Genomic DNA, 25834 nt, shown 5'->3' on the forward strand with positions numbered 1-25834 from the left:
GGTGTTGTAATAGGGGCTTTCACGATGTTGTCACATCACAGAGGTGATATGTGGCTATTACGCCCTCACGTACATCTTAATCAAATATCTCAATGTCAACATAGGAATCTCATAACTCACTGCGGTGACAAAATTTCCTCTTTGACTTTCACATGCCCATTCCTGATAAATGTGAGAGATATAGTATGTCCCGGGTTCTGCGCAACAGATAATCCAGTAGAAATGATCCCAAACGAAAGTACAACACCGATGCGACACGCAAGTTTATTGAGTTCATGCAATATCTTTAAAATTTAACATCCTTCATTAACATTACGCTATTATCATAATGCTTGACTATATATAATTTCATCATCTAATATTCAGCGATTCCTTTTCACATATGACATATATTTCTGGATTTTAAGAATTGCATGAAACACAGAGTGTCATTCGTGAAGTTTTGTATTCGCACATATATGCTTCTGTAAATAACTGTCTGTGCTTTGAATGACCAGCTTTTATGATAAACCCAATTTCCCAGCACTACTACCACTTTTTTGAGTTAAAAGTTTATTATTGTCGAGGAATTTATTTGTAATAAATGCATCAAGTCAATTAGGTACTTAATTACAATATGACTAACAAGTTGTTTTTTTTATTAACAACGAAGACTTTTCACAATGTCAGCAGTGGAGTCAAATATTGTAAAATGAAACTAGGGTATACATTATTGTCAACACTTGGAAAAAACTCTCTCTTAGAACGAAAAAATACCAATATTGGCATCACCTGCTATACGTTGTTCATGACCATGCAAAGAATATGAAGTGAATGATGGACAATTATCATTCATTTGTACGACAAACAGTGTGACTGACTTCTGTTCATGATAGAAGGCAAACTGAATATCTTCCAAGTAACATAAACAGGAATCCATATAAAGATTATAGTATTCAATTTAACAAAATTTCTCAGTCTCCTTTCATATTGTTCTACTCTATTCACAAGATTCTCGTAATTTATGCACCACAATATTCCGATTAGTCCATTTTTTTAAGATCATTATACTCTGCGGAAATTAAGTGAAATGTTGATGTGGTAATATCCCGCTCAACCATTAATATTTATTCTATTCTGGATATAATGAATAAAAACAGGATATTTCATTCCATACCTTCAGTCTTCCTAAAACTCGAATAATGAAAAAAAAATAATGCTTACCCTTTAAGAGAAAATGACATATGAAATAGTTTGTATTCTACTTCTTCAAAGAATGCTGATAATCTGAAAATAATTGTAAAAATTCATTTACGAAAGTCAAGGTTAGGCATATTCAAATAAGTATTTTTGCAGCTAATTCGTAATTTGAAAGGTCTTCCGCTGAAAATATCTTGGATAATGCATTAAAATAATTTAGAGCAAAAATACCAAACCAAAACCGAATTAGTGTGAATAGAATTTTCTGTTTATGCTTCAGAGTAAAAAGACTTATTAACGAGCATTTTTAGGATTATTTAGACAAGTTACAAAACATGGATTCAGCGTAAGGAATACCCTCTGAGAGGAGTTGGCAATAATCGAGAGGCTTACAGAATTGAGCTGGTAAAATTAGAAAATTGGTAGAGACATAATACTGTTTTGTAGAATCTACAGGTGGGAGAAACGGGGGAAAGGAAGGAGGAAGTAGGGAAGATAAATAATGGAGAAAGGAAGATTTTCACACGTGTTAGGTATAACAATAAAATTTGAAGAGGTGAGAAGCTTCAAGTGAGAAGTGCTCAAGCTCAACTAGAAAATTGAAGAATGGAATAATAAATCGACTGAGACATTGGAAAAAATAATTCAGATACAACATTTGGGCTGAAACCTACACCAGACTTAACAACGTAAAGTACATAAAATACGCCACCCTTTTCCTTACATTATCAGTGCAGATTACTTCCGGTTTACTACCTTTGGAGAGAAACCTACAAATGAATTTGCCATTGAACGTAAAAATAAATGCAGCGATTAAGGTCTAACGATTACGACAACAACTCTTACTTTCAACGGTTTACGTTTTCCACACGATAAAAGCCAAATCTCCTGGCATCAGCCTGACGAGTCGCCTATTCAAACGCCGGGAATCGATTATCCCCTAGTCGTTAATCCACGACAGCGAATGACGACTTCCTCGTGCTCACTTGTGTGAATGAGAAAACGGATATTTTCTTTTCCTCCGAATTGTCTCGAGTGTTTACGAACTGGGTGGACCGACGACAGTCCAAATTTACAGCCCACGAATCAGAAACGACGGACAATTCGTGTGACGCTCTCCACCGCCAGAGTACTCACCCCCGGCCGCTAGCGGGCGTCATGAACAACCCCTCCTCCCTTAATGGGCGCCGCAACGGAGGTGGAGAAATCGAAGTGGCAGATTAAGACACTCTCCCGTCATCCCGAACCCCTTAGAGGTCGCGTCTTCGACGTCGTCCCGGGAAATTGAAGAGGGATAGAGAGAGCGACTGAGTGGGAGGGGGAATTGCTAGAGATAGAAAGGAGGGGAAGGATTGAGTGGGCGCCAGATGCAGTTTCCTTGGAAATGGAAAAAAATCTCCCGTCAGCCATCAGTGCCACCGGTCCCAGGATACGTACGGACGAGGAAAGAGGTCGGCGGGGACGGGTGGAGAGATGGAAAATGAGGGGGAAATAGAAGAATAATAAAACTCTCATGGGAATGACGCTTTCTAGAAGAGCGGGTGGGAGCCTGGGGAGATGGCGGGCGTTTTCAAGGGGGAAGAGATGGGAGCGGAAGGGAGAGAAGAGAATATGGCGAAATGCAGTGTGTTAGACAGTGATAGAGAAGTATTTCAGGGCCATTCTCTCCATCACCGCGGGGGGCAGAGAGCTGGTCTCCCGACACTCCCGAAGGCCAAGGGATTGGGTATGGGTGGGGAGACGTGGGCGTGAGTGGGAGAGATCACCGAGCGGTGGAGGGAACAACGCGGCGGGGGGTCGAGGGGGGGAAAAATAGAACGACAGAAGGAGACTACTTCCCACTCCTTGAGCGCTTGGAAATGGCTGTCGGAGGGATGGGGAAAGAAAGCTGGGCGAAAGAAAGGAGAATTGAGTCATCGTCTTGGGAATATGGAGGGATATTTCACGGGGGAATTTGGAAGGGGAAATACGGCGACTATACGTGAGAGAGAGAATAACTAGTACGTAAGCTAGTACAATAAAATTCTAGGTATGGAGAATTTTTGAATTCGCCAGACAGAGGATATACGAGGTTTTATTTCGGCATTTTTTTCATCTACCCAACAATTTGGCGAGTCACTATAATAAATAGAAATAGTTGGAGAATATAAACAGACAGGAATAGGGTAGAAGGTCCCAAGAGTAAGGCTAAGGAACAAATATATCGGGCAAGTGAATAGGGAAATTGTTCGAAAGACATATCTAAGCTTTGGATGGGAAGCATACTTGGAGTAGGATCCAGATATGTTGAAGGATTATCCCGAAGAAAAAAAAGGAGTTGGTGAGAAAGAACACCCCGTTCCCTCGAGAAGAGAGGAGAGAAGGGCTGGTAAGGGGTGAACGGCGAGGGGTTGGTGTTTGGGGCTTCTCGAGAAGGAAAGCCAGCGGCTTAAGACGTCGAGTGGTCGCCGGAAGGCAGACTGGCAACCTTCAAAGGCCGTGAAAATTTTGTGGATTCCGCGTCTTCTACAGGGCTGAAGGCGAACGGTTGGGTGGGCGCAAGAAAAATATTATGTCCATTTCGTCCCGCTCTCTGGCTGCCACCACAAGTCGATGAGATTTTCCGCTTGAAATAAGGGAAGGGGCAGAGTTTAACGTTTTCATTTTTAAAATCTTTGTAGAGCGGTCGGGAGGGATGAGTGAAAGAGGGTGAATGGATGCAAAAGGAGACTCTCTTTCTCTCTACCTCTTCTCGCCTCCACACCCACCACACAGCATCGTAAAAGCCCTCAAGGAAGAAAACCCCACGCCTTCAACGATCCGATGCTGTGGAGATTGCAATGGACGTCAGCGAGCGTGTTTTTTTCCTACCCGTGGGCTTCTCAAGCATCTAGCTAGACTCTGAGGGAGTCCTTTGAGCCGTGGGAGGATTGAGGGAGCAAAAACTATTATATTGAGCGAAGGATTCGCGCTTTTTGTGGCAGTTAAAAAATACGAAGTCGTGAATTCCACTGGCGGTGAAATAGTCTCCTGAGAACTGTCTAGACGGCAATGACAAGGAAATTTCATGGCGCGCAGAATACATCTCGCTCTTCTGAACACTTTTTCGCCCTAAATAGCACATTCAGTCCGCGGAGCGATAAGGGTTCTGCCGCCACTCGGCACCCGAAGACTTAGTCAGATGTTAAGGTAACATATCTACGGGAAAAAAATCCATCGCATTTGGAAATGGTGCACGATTCGAATAACCAAAAATTGGAATCAAATTTAAATAAAAATCTACAAAAAGCTATATGAAGAGAAATAAATCAATCGTCAATTCCAAAATGAGTTGAGTAGTAATATACAAATAATAAAATATGAAATACTTGAATTAATTCATGGCATGTAAAAGTTAAGATTTTGACAAAGTTATTTTTCTAGAAAACGCATTGGGTAATGTACCTTTAGCCTTGAATGCCAACTATTGATGATCACGGGCAGTATTTGAGCAGCTGATCTTCAAATTAGCGAGAAATTCTTTACTTGTTAAGCTAAACGGGTCGAGGTTTACTCAGAAAAGCAATTTCGGCGCTCAAAGGAGATTAAACAGCCATTTTACATACGTATACTCTATTTAGCGGAAACTGCGAAATTTGAATGGGACATTAAATTTTCAGGTAAATTAAAAAATGCGTAATTCAGCTAAATTTACGATAGTGTCAGTTGTATATATTTTAATAGTAGGCTGGTATAGGCACGACAAGCGCAATAATATAAAAACATACAACAGAACTCGCAAAAAAAGAAACTCGACTTGAAAGTTTTAATTAGTTTCTCCCACCATCTTTTTTCTATAGACACCACCTATTCCTCTGTAATACAGGTTCCCCTATACATTACATTGAGGTCATTCTCAGAAAACCTTTATTCCATCTTAAAAACCATAAGACCATGGCCAATATTTTTTCTACACATCCTTCCGTTACGAATATATAGTATATCCCGTTAACCATTCCAACCTACTCAAATCCATCAAACCACTCTCTCTATCCCCAACCACATGAATCCAAATCTCTCGACCATCGAGCCAAATACTTTACCTGCCTCATCCTCTTTATTCTATCCCTGTGCCACCCACTTATCAACTCTTTACCATCCCTCCCTTCTCCTGTTGCACTTCCAGCAATGTCATTCGCTGCAATGTAGTAAGTAGTGGTCTGCGAGAATGGGGGCTCCGATTTCTGCATGGAATAATGCACCACAATACATTATACCCAAATCAGCAACCAATGTATTTCCTGCAAACCTTCTTACCAGTCAGATACGCTCACCTAACGAATACCTGACCAACCTTAAAGCAGGCTGGCTTATAGCTCTTTGAAGCAAACCGTCACCTATCACCCAATGTTGTTTCACAAAGTACATTTCCACATTTTTTCATCTCTCCCTCATTCAACTACTCAACCAAATCCATACCCCGGTCATCTTCTTATTAATTCATATATTATATTTTTCCAAATTTCGTTTTTCTATTACCCCCGAAGTCGTTCGATGGCCAATTTAAAACAAAGAGACGAAGAAGATGGAAGAAATCGGAATAAATTTTAAAAATTGATGGAGATAATATTTTTGAAAAAAGTAATGGCATGTGATTTGTTAGGTTTAAAAAAATAAAAATTCCTGGCGTATTTTCACTAATTAAATTTAAGTATTGGAGCTTTTGATGCTGGAAACCCTAAAAGGTTCGGTTGGGGAGTTTTGGGAGTGCGATGAGAGGTGGGAATAGTTAAAGGCGACTGAGTCAGATGAGAGACGAGACGCGGAAGCGCAAAATTAGTCGGTGAGAGGAGCCCTTGGGGAATAAAGATTACAGGCTTCGATAAAGCTTCTTAAAGGGTTTAATGACGGAAATGTTTTCGGTAGAGGTCGATTTTATTAGGAGCGAAGAAAACTTGGATGGTTGGACCATTTGTAGGAAATACTTAAAGGGCGATAGTCTGTCTGCATAAAGGAAATGGCACCGCGAGACTATATTTCCCAGGTCATGCATGTACCTTTATCCCACAGCCACTTGCCCCATATTTATTTTATTCTATTCGTTGAAGTTAATATTTTTTACCTATCATATGTGATCCGTAGATGTACCAAATTTATTCTATTTGGTCAAAATAATTCTGGTCTTGAGTCAAAGAGTTGAGTATCAGTAGGAAATAAAAAATAACCACAATTATGATGAATTGATTACTGAATGTATAGTTCAGTGATCACTCAAATGGAGTTTGTTGGATAGGCGCAATGAGAACAAGTGCTCTTTTTAACCTTGTGTCTACTCAACGGAGCATGTAGCAACTTATTTTTGTGACATGGTCAGATATTGGTATCTGAAAAATAAGCTTCAATTTCTAAGAATGATCACCCACACTTTGACTGGAGGCATGCGACGGGCATGGGAAAGTACATGATGAAAGAGCATCTTATATGTGAAATAGCACTTTGTTTTTTTTTCTATTTTAAAAGTCTTCATTACATTATACAAACCACCACTAGGGTTTGTGGATTTAGCACCAGGCATGAAAAATAACTGATTAAGTTTTTCTTAATTTTTAGTTACAATATATTTGGGTATATTAATTCAAATAATGCATACCATAATATTTATAGGTTAATACACTACGATATCTAAGCGAGATATACTTCTCTAAGCAATGAGAGAAGCTGCCAATTAATAGAAGGGCAATAACTAAGTTTAGATGAGATAATTCCAACATTATAAGACCACAATAAAAATAAGGCTTGTACTTTAAATGAAAAAATTAAATTACTATTCCCTCCAAAGCGCGGTCGAATACAATTAGTCCTCTATCATTTAGGAAAAAAATGGTCTTAAATTTGTCTTTCTTAAATATAATCTAATTAATTTTATTTGCATAATATATCCTACCGTAGTACTATGAGACTAATACTAATATATTTTCAGCGTTATCGTTTAAGACACCTGCTTTCAATTCATACGAGAAGTTTAATTAGTTATTAGCCTACACTTTGTGAGTGATTTCCAATCTATTACCCCTAACGATTTTGATACGGTACTCAGTTTGTCATAGCAACGTTTTACAAATCTGGAACCTCTACTCTACAAGCTATCTAATTCGGAAATCACTGCGACAACCTCAGACTCCAACAAACTTGCACATATATTAAATGATGTTTTACTAGCAAAATATAACATCGCTCTATTAACATTTTCGTCGCATTTACCAATAATCAACCAATATATCCTAATTTCTGGTTAGCTTGTCCACTAATTCCTCGTATATGTTTATCACAGAAGGAATTGTGAATAAGTAATGCCTGAAATGGATAAGTTCCACAATTTCAAACCTGACACTAGGAAGCTTAGCTTAAGTATTCAATGGAGTACACACTTTTTATCTCAGTTTTTTGACACAGGAGGCGTTCGTAACAACTACTCTTACGGATATTCATCTCAAGACACTTTTTTAACGTTAAATTATGATTTCCCGCTGCCTCTCACATGATCTAAGCTTTCCGAATCCGTTCTGGTTTTTACCAATAACTCTAGATAACACCATACATAGTACAAAAATAAAATTGTGATATAGTAAACCATATACCAAGAATAGGAAATTCTTATAAATTTACATAATGAAGATGGCATCATAATATTTTATGATATACCTCGCTTTGGCTCAGCGCAGGTTATTACGCAAATATTTGGCAGAGAACGGTAGCTTTCAAGGATTCTAAAGTGGTTATTCTTGGGAGCAAAATTATGAGTAACTGCCTACTGGATCGGCACTTATTCCCTGCAATCTCCAGCCCGTACTTACGATTTCCTACAAGGTTTTTCTTATTTTAGCGAACCCAGTTATCGCGGTGTATGTACCTGTAGTTATCATGATCTACGTTATTTAAATTAATTTACTTTATTATACGTGAATACATATTAATATATTAATACATAATATACGTGTATAAATTTAAAAATATGAAAAACTTAATTAGTTATGCTGAATTTATAGTCCTAAATCACTTTCTGCTACACATTCTAGCGGCGGCTTCCAGAGCACTATGTAAAAATAGAAATCAAATCAAGATCATTTCATTTTAATGCCGGTGGTAGCAGTTTCTCTAGACGTACGATTGACTGCGGCTTCATTGGCACACTCTGAGACCTGTGGATCGTCCTTGATAGTCTTAGATAGCGGATGAGGCGAACGCCTGAATCGAAAATCTACCTCCAAAAACCGCTCGAGGACCTTACGTTTGACTACATTGGTTGAAAAACGAACGAGACTTGGTCTAATTTAAGCAGGCCAACCCAGTTAAAAGAGCACTTTACTGTCATATCAACTGAAGTGAACTGTATTCGGCGGTGTGAATAACGAACTGAAATGCTGCACTCAACCTATAGCATCCAGAATTACTGGACGGCGAAATTTCCGGTAAACACTAGGTTTACTCAAATTTCTTTTGAAAATTCCATGATCCTGGCTAAAATAAAAGCTTTCATCATCCACAAGTAGATCCAACGCTACAACAGAGAAGCTCCTTGAGGGAACCTTGGCAAAAGTTTTGAAGGCTTGTATCCGGCTTCCGTCGGACCATGGGCTTACCAACACTGGAGCGTTGATTAAATTTTAATTAACTTGAATTCAGATTTAGGAAAGCTGTGTAATTTGAAATGCAAATTCATTATCGTTGATTGAGATTAAAGACCGTGTAATCATTCTAATTTTATAATTCTATTATGACAACATTTTGTGTGTACGTAAAAATTTAACTGTTTACCTGCATGAGAAAAAAATAAGACTAATATAATTTCCGAAACATTTTTTTAAGGCTGAAATAATATTTGACTGGCGATACATTGAATGCATAGTTAATAATAATCGTATAACTAAACTAAACTTGTTTGTCAATGTGAGTACTCATGAGAAAGTCTCAATAATAGACAGTTCAACACTAAATTTCTTAACAGAAATACATTTTTCGGTGTAACTTAATTGGTCATTAAGCCTTCCATTAGAAATGGTGGGCGGTACTGAGAAAGAAACCGTCCCCACTAGCGTAATGAGCGAATTTGACACGCTGTTACTCAAAGTAGACACGTCCCGAAGCATGGAATTCCCTCGAGATCAACAACGGAAGGCCTCAATGGAAGGAAGAACTGCAGAGGAAGACAAAGGATGACTAACAAGAAGTAAGTGTTGAGAGACATCAAGGCGAAAAAAACATAAAGATATCTATAATGTTATCACCAGAATCTGAGAGATTGACATGAGACAGGATAACTAAGTGGGAAGCAATACATCAACCCTCAGCTTTAAAATCAATGGATGGAGAGCATTCTTCCAACCGAAGCTCCCGATGAGGATTCTTAAAAATTTTGTCACAATTCTAGTTCTTATTTTATATTCATTTCTGCTACCATTCATTCCTATATTTGCATGATTCAATGAATTATGTGAACTGTGCTTTATGCACTTGGATGGAAAAGCGCCTATCGGTAATGATGACTTTCTATTTTGCATATTTGTTTTAGAATTCCGGTTATGAAAATATTCTCCGCTGTTAATGACTTTCGTCAACTCATTCCATGGTTATCCCCATTGCGTTCCATTCATATGAAATGTCTTGTCTACAGGACTGCATTCATTCCCAGGGATACGCCATTTTATTTTCAGAGTCAAAGAAATTGGAAGGAAATTTAGCTTCCTTCTTGTACTGTGAAGAGAAGATGGGCAATACGTCCCATACTGAGTGATTCTTGGCCATAGTTACACCTTAAATTTATTTCAGGATTTATAATATGTTTAATCTTCCTTTTACCAGTTGTGTTTCATTATCATCAGACTCTAATTGTTTAACATAACTCTCCGTGCAGTTCTTAAAACCACAAACTTGTTTGACCCTTCATCTTCCTTAACTCTAACAACTTCTGACATTTTCTTTATACATCGGTCATTTTCTCACCTGGCATTAGATAGTCACCAACTTACACCTGCAAGTACGCAGCTAAGAAACAAACTGCTGCCAATTGTAGCCAATTCTATCCCAATGGAAGATTATAGAACTTTATTACAAAGTTTTACTCGCTATTACTTTGATAGTTTCAGTACTTTATAGGGCCGGGGACCAACAGCCAGTGGGTGAATCGTTTGAGGCTATATTTCAGGTAATAAGGGAAAGGTGTAGAGGCATAAAACGTCGGCATTAGCTTAGTCTCAACTTAAGGAGAGAGGGGCTTAAATATAAATTCCCAGACTCATTACTGTACTTGCAGTACACTAAACACCTTTCCTAGACTGGGATCGGAATATATACATTCTAATGAAAAATTCTTCCCCACCAGGATTCGAGCCTCAGATCTATGAGGCTGAGAGATAGTACACTATATGTACCATTCAAATCTTCCTCATTTTGATTTCCTTCAATATTTATACGTGGCCACGCAGGGGCTTTCATTCCCAAGTACCCTTCACTGTGGTCCGAGGGGGTGGTTTGGGAGACTGACGACGTTGACGCAGACCCTGGTAAGATCTGAATACTCTCGTAGCCAAAAATGAGCTCACTATTCATTCCTGGCGGATGCGAGGGTGTACGTTTCCTCCCTCTCGTGATGCGGCTTGGTTTCCTGAGGTAGTTTTATCGACGATATGGTCCCAACCCAGTTGGAACCTCCCGGGGTTAAACCCACCCTCCCAACCATAAATTTTTGAGGGCCCGTCCCGTGAGCCTACACCCCTTTCCTCCACCCCTGGGATCGTGTTTGTCCAAACCCGATAGACCGGACGGCCGATAGACGACCCGGAACGCCGAGATTTTCCGTATCTACCGGCGGACTCTCAAACTCTAGGGAAAGGGTGTGAGGCGGGGACACGACGTTGACAGTAGGGAGGGGGATCGCGAGATATAAGAACGGCGGATTGGGTTGAGGAGGACGGAGAGGTAGGGATGGAAACGCTGGGCCGATCGAAATCAGTGATCGTTCCCAAGGGGCTTGCGCCGGGGGGCGGGCTAGCATATTTCGCTCCCGGGTCCCTTCGATGCCTCGGCTCGTCTTTTCCATCACGGGGACGGGAAGGGGTGGAATGAAAAAAGATAGAGTAATTTACTTTTTTGAAGAAATTAAATGACAAGCCCTATGCCTCAATCCACCCCGCCCCCAGACTTCTCTTCCCCGTACCTGTTCAATTTTCCAGAGAGGGTCGAGGGAAATCACCCGCAGCGGCGAAGACACGACCAGTTCGGTGGCGGTGGGGACCGATAATTCCGGGGTCATCACAACCCATCCCTGAGTCACAACATGTCATCGTAACCCATCCCTCTAAAGGGGTGCTACTGGCCCTTTAAACCTAATTCCAGCAGGTGGTTAATTTTATCAATATAATTGAAGAGTAGTAAGGTGAATTTAGCACTAGGGTACTGATCGGAGGGCTAGGGTATGATTTCTGGGGACGCTACTGAGCACCCTCAGTGTCACCCAAGCTGAGTGACATTTCGGGCACCAGATCTTCCTGGGAAACCACAGGGCACGGCACAGAGACCTGGGCTCCCTGCCCTGTTAGTGTATTTCACTCGCCATCAGATTTAATGCCAAGTGAGCTCCAACCTCATCCATCAAAACAAACTTGGCCATGATTACTTCATTATTTTGCCATTTTCAAAATGCAACATATTTGTGGAGTCCATTAGAAAAATTTTATTACCGATCCAGGTTTCTACAATTCCTTCACTGTCAGGGATTGTGCCTTGAAAGAACATTTTTTATATAATTATTAGTAATTTATGATATTTTTACAGACCGGATTGGTAATAAAAAATTAAAACTGTGCCATAAAATTTTATATTTATTTCTAAAAAAATAAATAATTTCCACAGATTGACCGAAGCCTTCAACTGTATATTTCAGTGTGTAAATGAACGCGTGCTCACCGTATGACGACACTGGAGCCCTGAAGGGAGCAGAGTGAAACACTTTGGGGAATGCATTGGGGAGTTTCCAGAGGGAGGTATTTAAAAGGAGGGATGAGGGAGGGATTTAAAAATGCAAAGGATGGAATGTTGGGATATTCGAGACGTGCACGTAAATGACCTTGGAGGAAACTCACTAACATAGATACACACAAGAGCTGGCACACATTTTAATATGGGTACGCGTCACGAATGGATTAAGGGCAAGACTACATTGAATCTCGGGAGATGTCGCTGCTCCATCGTAGGGCGACCGAGGGACCCAGGTGTAGAGAGGCGTTGCACGATATTCCGATATCGACAATCATAAAAAAAACAGATGTGACGTCCGTACATGACTGTGACGATACAAATTGGTTTTAGCAAGAAATATTGACAGTAACTTACGTGAAGATAACATCGTTTATGCAATTTAATCGCGTAAATAATGCGTAGGCATCGATAATAATGATGTTAGTTTGAATATCTAGGTTCAACTTCACCGCATCACTAGGACGGAAAGTGGGGAATGAAATTTGCGACCATCTTTCACAGGAAATAGCAGGAAAAGGGCGAGTGATCTGTCCCACGCAGGTACAGCCCAATATTCCCTTAAGATGTGAAACGCCTTTGAAATGTATTCAGACATAATTGCACGTGGTCTTTCCATATTTATTGTAGATAGAATGTTATCGGCCATCGATACTACTGCTCCTTTTATTCCTCATCTTGACAGTGACAACGTAAACTTGTTATCGACATGAGTTCGATAAATCGTCAAATCGTGCATCTACAGAGCGTGAGAAAAGTGGTTCTGGAATTCTGTAAAGGGAGATAAGAACGTGGAGAAGGGCGAGAGTGATGCGGGTCATGTGAGACAGCCAAATATGTGAGGGCACTGATAACTCCTCAATAAACTCTGACGCAATAAAAAAGAAAATGCTCGAATTGGAATGGTGGCAAAATCAAGACGGAAAACTGCCGACATTAATTTGAGAATTGGATCACGGAAAAGAATGCATCGTACAACCGTGTACACATTGCTGTAATACTAATTTAGAGCAAGACTTTCGAGGAATCCTACAACAGAATGAGAAAAAGGTTATGTTTTCCGCCGCCAATTCAATTGAGATAAACTATATTCTGCCGGGGGATGATTTAGGGGTCCAGTTTTACTCTCGGCAGGCATATTCTGGACTTTGCGATAGATTGCATGAGATTTAGGGATATGAGGGCAAGGGCTCAATTGGCTGATGCTGTTTATTTAAATGACTCTCCAGCGTAAAAAGTATGAAAACTATTGACCGTTTGGAATAAAAATACCGCAATGCAAAGCGGAAAACAAGGAAGACTGCAAACGGACAAATAAACGGAAACCTTTACTAACACTCAACCGTTGCGGGCAACGACTAATTATTAGAATGCCTGCCTAAAACCGCGCTCAAGACGAGCGGGGATCGAGATGGTGCGGGGGCTAGCGTACTGGCTTCCCACCCAGAGGGCCCGGGTTCAAATCCCGGCGGTGTTGAATATTTTTCAGAGGTATCTCGATCCCTGCTTGAGGTGCTTTGTGGAGGGCACTTTGAGTGAGTACGCCGTCCGTCGGATGGGACGTTAAGCTGCGGACCCCTTGGCGTCTTTCGTTAAGAGTAGGCTAATGCCGACGCCGGGTTTCTCTCCACCCTTTATCCTTTCCTATCCATCCCCTATGGCGCAAATGACCTCAGCTGTCGGTCGCCTCCCCTCAAAACTACTACTACTCAAGACGAGCAAAATTTGATGAATTGGAATAAAATTAGGTAATATAGAAAGTATAAGACAAATGAAGAAAATGCTTATTGTCTAAATGCCTGCAAAGTAAAAAAGGCGGACCTAGCGGACCGATTCGGAGACACGAAGGCCTGATGATGACAGCTGTTGAAGGGAATGTGAGATAAGCGGATTAAGAAGCTGCTTGCTGGGTGAAATACATGGAAACATCAAGGAATGACGTCCAGCATAAGAAGCATGGACAGGAAGACACTAACGCTTACAGGAATGGAATTGGCATTCCTGTCAAACCAATCGTGGAACTAATGATCAAAAATTATAACTAAGTCTGATTAATCAAAAAGAAAATTTACACTTTAAATAACCCATGAATTTAATTGGCAGCGAAATTAATTTTCATATTGCTTTCATATACAAGACAAGAAAAAAAGCTCGTGTGTTAGTAAGGACCAAGGAACTAATTCTTTTCATACTCATCAGATCCTGGTATTTAACAAAAAAACAAAGTCATTGAAATTTATTAATTTTACCGAACTAAAAATGAGAATTGGCATTCGCGCATGTGGTGAGAAAAAAGTAGACAAATTTTTGAGCCGGCAATTTCATTTAAGGTTATTATAACCAAATTGTAACACCGTAAAACTGTAAACATGAACTGGCACGCACGCATATATTTTTAGATTATCAAACAAACTTGGTGAAACATCAGTATTGGAGATTCAATAATAAAGCGTGGATTTCACTAATAATTTAGCACGGCTTTCAAGTGCCGTAAAACGTTTTTGTAAATTACAAAAAGTATTTTGTTCTACCTTAAAATGACTAAATTTAAACTATAGTTAATGGTTTTCGTGAAAAAGAACGGCAAAATCAATCCACTCTTATTTCTTGATACGACGATTTTTACCATTTCATGACACCATCATGCCAAAAAACTGCATATCGAGTCATACTTACAATTTTTCGGGGTAATAGTACGAATTTCCAGTTTAAATAGATATACAGTTCTAACAAGGGGTAAAGCCTGAAATAGTAGAGCCAATAAAATTGATTTTAATTCTATCAAATGACCAATCACGTGCCTAAGACTGATAGTGAAACTGAATATTAACGTTGATGTAACCTCATAACTAAATCTAAAGTAAAACGAAGTTTCATGGGCGCGAATTAAAATTAATCGGGCTTAAATGCGTGCCGGCAAATATAGCTCTTCACGCGAACGGGGTTCCAGTCACCTGATGGACACATACTACAAGTGTGACGTTAAGAGCGGTAGTCGTTGAAATACTCTCCAGTCTTGAAAAACCTCTGCAAGAAGGGCACTCCAAAGTCCTGTACAAGTCCGTGAGATGGGATGTCGAACCGTGCAGCCTATATGCCACTACTCTCGTCAATTACAGTCTGACGCACACGCGTCCCATTAGTAACCACTACTCTCTCCCCTTCTCCCTGTCCCTATTATTCTCACCTTGCTCTCATTACCTACCCGTTTCGCAAAGGACCTCTGAACCCACCTCCCTTACTCCCGCAATAACTATCACGAGACCTGCAGCCACTCAAGGACTCAAATCCAATACGGTCGCCATCCTCACTTTAATGGTCCCAGAATCCAGCGGCGCCCGCGTCTCACTGTCGCGGTCGCAACTCCTTCTCCACCCCCACCCCCCCATCAACCCTTGACCCCCTGGGTGAGAAGAGGAGGAAGTTGGAGGGACAGCTTAAACGCTTCAACGGGAGGATATCAAATAGGCAGGGCGAACAGAAAGAAGATAGGGGGCAAATCTGCAAGTTCCGAGTAATAAAATTAGCTGAGTGGAGAGAATAAAAAGGGCATGGGAGGAGAAAACGAATATTTTACAATGATTTCGTTCCCTGGGAAAAACCGCCAAGAGAATTTTCCTATCCCTTATCCTGTCTACTCTTTAAGAATATCATACCATTAACATACACACCTTAAGTATCTATTTATGAAAATACAGCAGTAGTATGGTTTGTCATGAGACAGTAAATGATGTCAGGAGAAAATGAATGATAATATACATATACTACTAATAAAATACCTTGCTAACGGTAAATTAAACGGATGACAGCTCGGATTACAGCCATTGGAGCTACTGTGAATGAAAGTAAAAACCAACACTGAAAGCTTTGACCCGTGTCTTTTGGATACCCATTTTTATCATCAACATATCACATACATTTCTTGTTAATATGAGTCCGAAAAGATAATATGCCACAGTGAATACAACAGTTCACAGCCCAACAAATTCGACCGTTGATCGGTGGAAATTTAATCTCGTGTATCAATTTTAAGCTCGTGATCCATTAAAAAGCGAGGTATTTATTTTATGCACGAAGGTACGGTTCCGATACGTGGACTATTCCTCCATTAGAAGTAATAGTGACTTAGTAAGCAAGAATATTGCATTGGTAGAATGCCGTTATAGATATAACAAAGCAATAATCAATTGAAATTTATTTCAATTCGTAAGATTTTGGTTAAACAGTAATGAACAGTTACAAAATATCTACACTGATAGGAAAATGAGTTAACAGACTTCATAAAAATAAGTATGCCGAAAATAAATGCAGTTTAAAGGCATGAGAAGTATTTAAAGGGAAGGACACGAGAAATATACGTGGGAAGTCAGAGCAGGTAACGGAGGAAAGCAAGTGAGAAATACTAATGCATGGGACATAGGGAACATAGCGGAATTGGTGAGGTCTTTATTTTTTTCAAAGGAGCCATAATCGATATGCTAAAGTGGGCAGCTCGAGCCGATGTCACTCCGCCAATTGCTCGTCAAATCCTGTCTCTTTTTTTCTATTGGACTCAGCGGCGAGGAAAGAGATTTTCAGGCGTGAACGCAATTCAGTATTGGGATCTCAGCCACCTCGCAAAAAATGGCGAGGACGAATTCACCGCATATTTGGGTTGCGTTTATGTCTCGCCGATAAGTGGTAATTCATTTACACATACGACTTCGGTCGGCGTGGCTTTTTTCAAACGAAAACCTATAACTGCCGTCAATGAAAAACATTTTCACCAGAGACAAATTTGTGTCGCCTATCAACGGTATCATCAAGTAGTTCAATGACCAATGATGGATTAGAAATTATAAAATATTAAATTATTAACAAAAACTCTAAGACTTAAAGTCTCCTTGATCTATCCCATTTGCAGAAGTTGCCTTATTTCATACTATCAAAAGTGGCATATGATATGCTACAATCTCGCTTCGTGTGGTTATTGGGGCAAGGTTTTCATGGGTACCTATCAGTAAGTTGGGTATCTTTGGGTACTGAAAACGTTTTCACAAAATGCGCGTGTATCATGACTTGGTGTCATTTTCAGCACTTGACTCCACTATACATGAATAGCCATGTACGTATCAGTGTTTGGACGCATCTAGAAACTCATTTAAAAGCATTATGTTCTTCGTCAAAACCGATAAATATAAGCAGTTTCGAAACAATATGGTTAATCGGAAAATAAAAAACAATTTTAGAGGAATAAAAGTAAAAATAACGCTAACATTTTTAAATAACAGCCTTGTTTTAAACGATTGTCCACAAACGCTTTGAAAACTGATGCCTTTGAAACGTGGAAGACTGCACAAGCAATGGATAAAATAATGAAAACTCATGGGCGCTGATTTCCAAGGCTTTCCGTAATTGGCGTTAAAAAAAGGTCCACCGCTTCGCTAATATGCCACCCAATTTCATTTGCTTTGTCGGCATCGTTTACAACCATTCCGACGTATTTCCCTCGAGAGGAGCAATTACGCTTGACAAAACTCCGCGGGTTTGAACCTTCCATTCAGAGCCCACGCACACATTTGAGCCCGAACTGGAAATAATTTTTTGACCGAGGGAACGGCGGAAAATCGCTCTTTTCACACCGCGGGGTTCCCTCCAAAGCCGAACATGAGACGGCTGGCTTATTTTTTCACTTTTGATGCGACCACGGTCGTAATCGGCGTAATCGCCCGTGTGTCTGGTGAAAATTATATTTTCGCGCGGACAAATCACAAGGCCACCTATTTATATGTATATGTATATAACAATGTATGCGTGTGTGAGTATATGTATTTCATTTTTTAGTATTCCCCCTTTATTGGCATGATTGGACTGTGTCCGGGAGATGAAGGAGAGGGTGCGAGGAGGGAAATAATGCAAAACATCTAACCCCGTCGGCGACCGCGATCGACCCTCAGAAAGGCCATCTCTTCCATTCAATTCCATCCGCGTCCTTTTTCTTCATTTCATTCCTAACGTGAGCATCCCGGGGGTGAGAGAGATAGAGAAATAGGATCTCTGGGTAGGAGTTGCCCGCGGGGTTGAGGGGATGAGGGGTGTGTGGGCGCGGAGGAGAGGGAGTGGGTGGTGGTTGCGAGCTTTGGGGGTGGGAATGAGGGAGGAGGGTCGAGATGCGCGACCGCCCGGGATACCCATAATGGTCCACTTCGTCTAACGACGACAATCACTCCCGGCGTACGCGACCGAAACCCCAAGTGAGTCCTTGTGTAAGGGCATTCGGGGTAGACATGCCCTGCACTGCATGCTCCTATCCGTTCATTCCAGCCCTTACCTCTACCCTTCCCCTATTCCCCGCCTCCCTCCCGCGGCATACGATTGAACAAACACATAAACATGCCCCGGCGGCGGTGGGGCGAATTGCGCCTTAATGGAATACACGTGTTATCCTCCGATACTGATGTCGGGATTCGGACGTCGAAAACTCGCTTGGGAGGCTGCCGTCCGTGATCACACAAAAAGTGAACGGGACAGGGAAATAAAAAATAAAATATCTCTCTCTCTCTCTCTCCTCACGATCCGGATGGTGATGCGAATGGGACGATGAAATGGGACAGATTGCTCCATTTCCGAACTCCTTTCTATCTGGACCTCTCTCTCTCTCTCTATTCCCTTTTGGAAAATTCCCCCCACGACCTCCCTGCCCGATGAAAAAGTCAAAATAAAAATGAAATTTAACGATACCAACAGTGGAAAATTTTTTTGTTCCTTGAAGAACCCACTTTAAGGCTCTTTCGGAGTCCTCGGTTGTGTTTCTATGTTCGCTGCAATTTTTCTTTTTTTTATGATTTCAGTCGCGCTATGCCGATTTTTTGTATATTTCCACAGAGTTGGCGTCTCGCAATCTGAAGTGACAATTCCTGGCTCTCAGGTCCTGGAAATAGAGGCTTCGCCATTTCAAGACCGGAATATGTAGAATGAACCACAAAAAAATTTATGTGATGTCCCATGCACACATTACGTGACACGATTTTTTGAGTTTTTTGGGGGCCCCAGGGTCTTTTGCGATGCATTTGAACGATGGCGGTGATCTTTGTACCCATGTTTTGCTATGTACACTTGTATTTTACCGCTTCAGCGATATACGAGTGAAGGACATGCCTTTTTAAGATTTTTAACGAGCCCATTCATCACGAGTGGAAATGATGTTTTTCTTCCACAGATTGCATCTATCATGTCTCATATAATCTGGTGATTTCGACTCGCCTAACGTTTTTCTCCGGATAACTAATTTGGTACCCAATTTAACAGCTACGCGCGTATGAATTACAAAAAAAACGGGAATTTTAAAAGTTATTATCATCTCCAATCCCCCACGGATCGCCACGGCAAAAACAAAAAGCGATGCAACATCTCAATATTCTTTGTCCTCATCGTGTATAAAACATAAACCAATTTTGGCAATTACAGACTAACAGAAATATCATTGTCTTTCGAAACATAAATCAATTTAATTTACTCCAAACATATTCAACTAAAATAATTGTTGATTTGGGATGGCGATGATGATTGAAATTGATATATGAAAGAGAAAATATAGAAATCCATCTCATTGAACTTCTGATTTAAAAGTAATTTTTGGAAAATGAAAAAAAAATATTTGACCAAAATGCTATTGAAAATTAGGGGGATAAAAACTGACCTCAGATGAAGGTACCAACGTTATATCCACCCAAACCTACTTTTCAAAACGAAATACCACCCTATTTAATTGATCTGGGTCCGCTAATTACACCCTCAAGGGCAATGTCCACTAAATAACTTTGCCTTTCTTTACATTTTTCTCACATTAAATTAATAGATCCGTTAGGTACGCACAACAAATTCTCTGCCCATTTTTTCAAACTGCGGAATTCTCGTCCAAGCCTACCAGCAGCCAAAAACCCACGCTTTCCTAAAAACTTGTAAGAATGAAATATAGTATAATAAAAATTATTGTATGTGAGAGATGTATCAGCAAAAATGATGACTACCCATTGTAAGCACTTGGCCGCATTGTAAGCAGATGGGCTTTAATGTAATTATTTTGAAAATTCACTGGTGCATTTTTAAAAACATCGGAACAACCCCTGGTATAGAAAGACGATTTGATTAAGCAATATGTAAAAAACATTTATGTTATTAAATATACATTTTTCTATAATAAACATGTATCTCCAAAGGCGCATATCCAAGGAAAATAAACTACATGTTCTTTTTTCTGCAAAGCAGTCTTACCCAGCAGAAACTCCCAAATGCAGCATTGCGGGGAGTAAGGAAAGCATGAGGCCTTATCGTGTGTGCGAAATGTTTTATATTATTTCCTAGGTGCACCCTAACATGGACCAAGATGGTAATTAAACCAACAAACCACGCACTCCGGCAAGTGTGCATACATTCGCCACGACCCCGTGCTCCTCACGATGTAGGACCGCAGATGGGGCGTGGGGAGTACCGGGAGAAACGGGAGGTTGGGAAGGGGGTTCCGCTGGAGAGCAAGATCCGAAGAGGGCGGGGGTCGTTTGATTGGATTCCCCTTGAATTTCGCGTCTCGGGTAATTACAACAACGGGTCGGGTAGGAGAGAGAGAGAGATAGGTAAGGAAATTAGTGTCGGTGCGCCTCCGTGAGCAGCCGCAAGGTTCAATTCCGTTTCTTTGTGATGAGGGGGGCCGGTGTGTGCGGCGGCGGCGCTTTGAGGAGAGTCGACGCGGACGAGATCGGAGACGAATGAACGCGGCGGAGGAGGTTGGAGAGAAATTGAATGGCGGAATTAGGGCGTTGATTATAAAGAATGCGTGGAGCAAACGTCTCCGTGCAGGTTAAGACGGTTTCACGCCAATTTCCGCGAGCGAAAGCGCGAAACTGCATTATTTCACCGCGCCGAAGTGCATTCGGCGAATTGAATCCAAGTGGTTTACGCCGTAATGAATGGTTACCCGAAATTCCAGCGAGCAATCGGAATTATATCTATCCCTGCCGATCCCATTTATATACTATCGTCAGCTTCACTTGAGCGTCGTGGGTTTAAATCCTGTCGTGTTATGACAATTTATCTTCTAGTTGACGGTAAATTATGATTTCACCCTCTGATACGCAGTCTGAGGCCTAATCACATGCAAGACTCAATCTTGATTAGAATATTCCTTCCATCACAAGATTCTTCAGTGCAACAGCACATAAAGATTTATTCCCTTGAAGTGAAGGGAACGAAAATAAATGTACTCCCTCAGATCGAGGCTCGAAGAAAAAATTACTACCCCGAGACAAATTTTTCATATCCGTGATGATCATATCCTATCCTTTAAAAGAAAATGAGCCTAAAACTTCGTTTCAAGCAACATTTTTCCGAAACTTTCAATTCTTTCAAGAACCAGAAGTTTACTAATATTCTCACTGTATCCATTATTAAGAATCAACATTCCGCAGATAAAGGGCTACTTTTTGATCACCAAAAGTCTCATGCTAGTCTCAAAATCATTCACATTAACTTATATAACATGCGCACGTTAAGTTTATTTTTATCACTTGCAATCTTTATTTCTTTTGTAAGGCTTAATTAGAAATATTAATCGTACGAACTCGAAAGAAGTGTCATTTGAATAAAAAGTGAAATTTTTAAATTTTTACTGTCGAATTTTCTTTTTTAATTTATATTTGCGATATGATACCAAATATTTCAAAATTTCCTAAAATTCCGAGTTATTTGAAAAGCAGCCATTTAGTAATCCGTGCAATGGTTTAAGAATCTATAGAGGAAAACGCCTGAACGGAATCAATGTAGAAATCAATTATGATTATTTTGCTCAATGACATTTCTATTTTTTATTTATGTTCGTTTCCCAAAGTAAATAGACTACTTGAATCATAATATAAGCTCTGGTTGCCGCGTGAAAGTTAAATTTCAAGTTAAACATAAATTAAAATATATCTCAAATGAGGGGTCAGTTTATTATTCAGTCTGATATATCTCGAGGAAATAAAATTAGATAATCAGATAAAGCATGGAAGATGACCAATATCGTTCAAAATCCTCACCAAAAACATCTTCTAAGCGTTCGAGATAATATAGGAAGAGGAAATGACCATTGAAAGATTAATAAAAACCTTCGTCATCCGACCCGCTGTCGTAAACATCTGCAAAATGCACGTGTAATGTACCCCTAGCAATAGTATCGGCGGAGCGATCTATGCGAGGTCAACCATTAAGTTTAGCCACTTTAGGCAGTCAATTGGCTGAGACCCCTAATTTAAATATATCCGCAGAAAGTGTCACAAAGGAAAATGGAGGATTAAAACTTCGTCCAATCAATAAAAAACTGAAATGTAATGTGTTGCAAAAATATGACCGGACAAAGTGCCATAACGACCAAAGGCATCAATGTAGAAATCAGTTATGATAGTACCATTTGCAGGGATTGTACACGCACGTAACTAGACGGCGACTTAGGACTCAACTCCATTTACCTCTTTTTACTCCAATGTGACGCCTCGTTGGAATGACTTGAATTCAGCTCTTACTATACGACAACTCCTGATGAAATGCCCAAAGTAGGTGACCCCCGCTAAAAAAATACTAAATTCGAGGATACATCAAGTCTATTCACGTATGGATGACGACGAGTTTAAACTGAACTAGACGTATTTACAGCGTATTTAAAATGCATTTTTCTCATTTTAAAATGTATAACGAAGTGTTTGGATGACACTTTTACGTTTTAAGCAATAAAGGCGTTTTTTAAATCACTCAATGATAATTTACTTCCACGAAGTTATCTTTTATTTTAACATATCCATTTTCATTTTCAATTAAAATGTGGAGGTAATATATTTTAGACAACACAGAAGTGGCAGCTGAAATATTTTTGCTGCAGAAATGATTAGAAGACGATGAATTCATAACCTCAACTTAGGCAACGAATGCACTCTGATGTCAAATTACATAAACTAAATTGAAAAATGATATGAAATTTGAATGTAAGGCATTGAAGTGACTTAGAAAGATAAAGGGTTTTTGTTTCCTATTTCGAAGCAGAACAACACGTGGAGAAGATGGCGAATTCAATCAAATGCCTCTGCGTTGTCGGCAACGCGCGCTGTGTAAACTGAGAGGCCAGATATTAGAGGGCGGACTGGGAGGTAAGTTAACAAAACCCATAATTCAAAGGTGAAATTTGTAAACTTCCTTCGTGATCGATCGACGCGCAACTCATTATTAAGCGGGGAGGAAAACATTTTGAAAGAACCAACACGCAAACCGTAAATCCCTTTGAAAGTGTATTAGGTAGGTGTAGCGATACTCCCACCGATCCGTGTTAAACTGTCTACCGCATTCACCAACCATCCCTTTGAAGGCTAACCGATGTACCTACCCCAAACCTCAATTCCCTCGCCGCCTGTAATACATTTAGCACGCCATGTTGCCTACGACATCGAGCTCAGTTAGTGGTTATAAGATCCACATCAAACACTTAGGAGGAGGAGAAAGTGAGGGAATTAAGGTCAGAGTCACACCCACATAAAGCTACCGTCGAATGCCAAGAATTTTCAGGGTCATCTACTATCCCCTACATAATATACACGGTCGAATTTAATAAGATGTTTCATAAAAAAATTCAGCAGCGTAAAAGCATAGACGATAATACTTACCATATTATTAAAAAAATAAAACTTGTGAGTTCTGGCACAGAATCATCAGAGGGACGGAGAGTGTATAGGAAAAGCCCACTGTTTCCTCTCTTTTTAATGCATTCTCTCTAAGCTACATGGCTGCGCACACATTTCTTCTGATTATTTTAGTCCACCAATTGTTTACTATTCGCGGCCCAGCATATACTAGGACAATATATTAGGGCTCAATTCTGAAACCCTGCGCGGTGGTTGAGGACACGATTCGCAAACAATTCCCGCTAAATTCTCTATGAACAACAGGAAGGCAATGTATCGTAAATCTCCTAAGAGAGGAGACGGCAAATATGTATTAAAAGTACTAATAAAAGCCCACAGGACTCTTAATTTACAGCTACTGAGAGGTAATATTCCACAATTTTCGTTAAAAACATTGTCAAACATTTTGGTGACTATTTAGTGTGTGTATATTTTTATGCACACACACACAAATACACACGCGCGCACACACACACATCTATATATATATATATATATATATATATATATATATATATATATATATATATATATATATATATATATATATATCCTTCCCCACCTCTCCTGTGTTCGTCCTTTATGTGTTCCAATCCCTTCTCCTTATATCTGTTTCTATACCTTTATAAATGAGTATTTGTTCTCCGTTTGGCGGGATTTCGTGTTTGAATGTATATATATATATACTATATATAGAAATAATATATATATATATATATAATAATGGGCTGACACAACATAACACAAATAGAACAGAATAGACACATATAAAAGAACACTTACACGGTAAATTGTTCGAGCTTTCGGCCCTCTCAGGGGCCTTCTTCAAGAGAGACTTCAGTCTCTCTTGAAGAAGGCCCCTGAGAGGGCCGAATGTATCTATATATATATATATATATATATATATATATAGATACATTCATGCACACACACAATATACGCTCGTGTATATGTAACCAAAACTAAATTGCTTCCTACGAAAACATTTTAACTAATATCATGAAATTATTAGCAAGTGCATTACATCAAGGGTAGTGACAGGTTTGATATACATAAACATCACAAACTGAAGTATTTGAAGTTTAGGGTAACGGCATTTTGATATAACGCGCTACAAACCACAAATCAAATTAATATCCCCACTAAGTTCATGCGATATCTCATGCCAATTTAACACCCATGAACATGGAAAAGGCCAGAACGTCCTATTGATCACAATTAGCATACCGTATACAGATAGTTTATGAATACTTTACACGTTGCATTTTAGTTCAAACATAATTTTTTAAAACCGTTAATATCATACGTCCTCCGAGTTTAATCCCAAAAATAATCAGAAAACTTTTTTCCCTATTCTACCCCAGATACTCGTTTATGGTCCTGGTTATGTCTTGACTAATGAAAATAACATCAATACATTACTATTGGAGGATAAATTTTTATAACAAAAATAAATGGATCACACGTCAAAACTTTGTTCTTACAGAATTACGAATACAGCCTAAAGGAAATTTCATTGTTCAAATCTCTAATCGGGTAGAGATTATGATGCATTGACTCATATTGAATTTGCACGATATTGAATTTGTGATCAGATTTGGTTTGAACCACTGAAAAAAAACAATTACCGCATCTTCATACGATCATATGCCATTAAAAGAAAAATTGTGCTGAAAATAACTTCCGCTCAAAAATATTTTCTCGGTAAATCAAATGCTAGGGGATTTCGTCAAAACGTGTAGCAGTCATTGAGCAAGCAAGCGTTAAGCCCAACTTTTCGGGAGGAAAGCGTAGAAGGATGGTAGAAGGCCTTGGTAGAAGGGAGGGTAATGGGGGACATCGGAGACAAAGAGAGAGAGAAGCTTTAAGTCCTCGCGCGATGCCCTCAGGCGAGAAACAATCACGTCTTCTTTCACCAACGACGGCACAGGTCCCGCACCACCTTAGCAAGGGAGGAACTTTTTGGGAAAGAGGAATGTATTCAA

The 25834-nt window shown here is 39.8% G+C and overlaps 1 protein-coding gene across 1 annotated transcript in view; it reads right to left on the reverse strand.

Moving 5' to 3' along the window:
* Positions 1–25834, reverse strand: part of LOC139693796 (uncharacterized) — a 985124-nt gene that overhangs the window by 763858 nt on the left and 195432 nt on the right. The gene's annotated exons all lie outside the window — the stretch shown is intronic.

The sequence above is a fragment of the Hetaerina americana genome, unplaced genomic scaffold, assembly GCF_022747635.1.
Source record: "Hetaerina americana unplaced genomic scaffold, ioHetAmer1.1.p SCAF_1, whole genome shotgun sequence".
In the NCBI taxonomy this organism is placed as follows: Eukaryota; Metazoa; Arthropoda; class Insecta; order Odonata; family Calopterygidae; genus Hetaerina; species Hetaerina americana.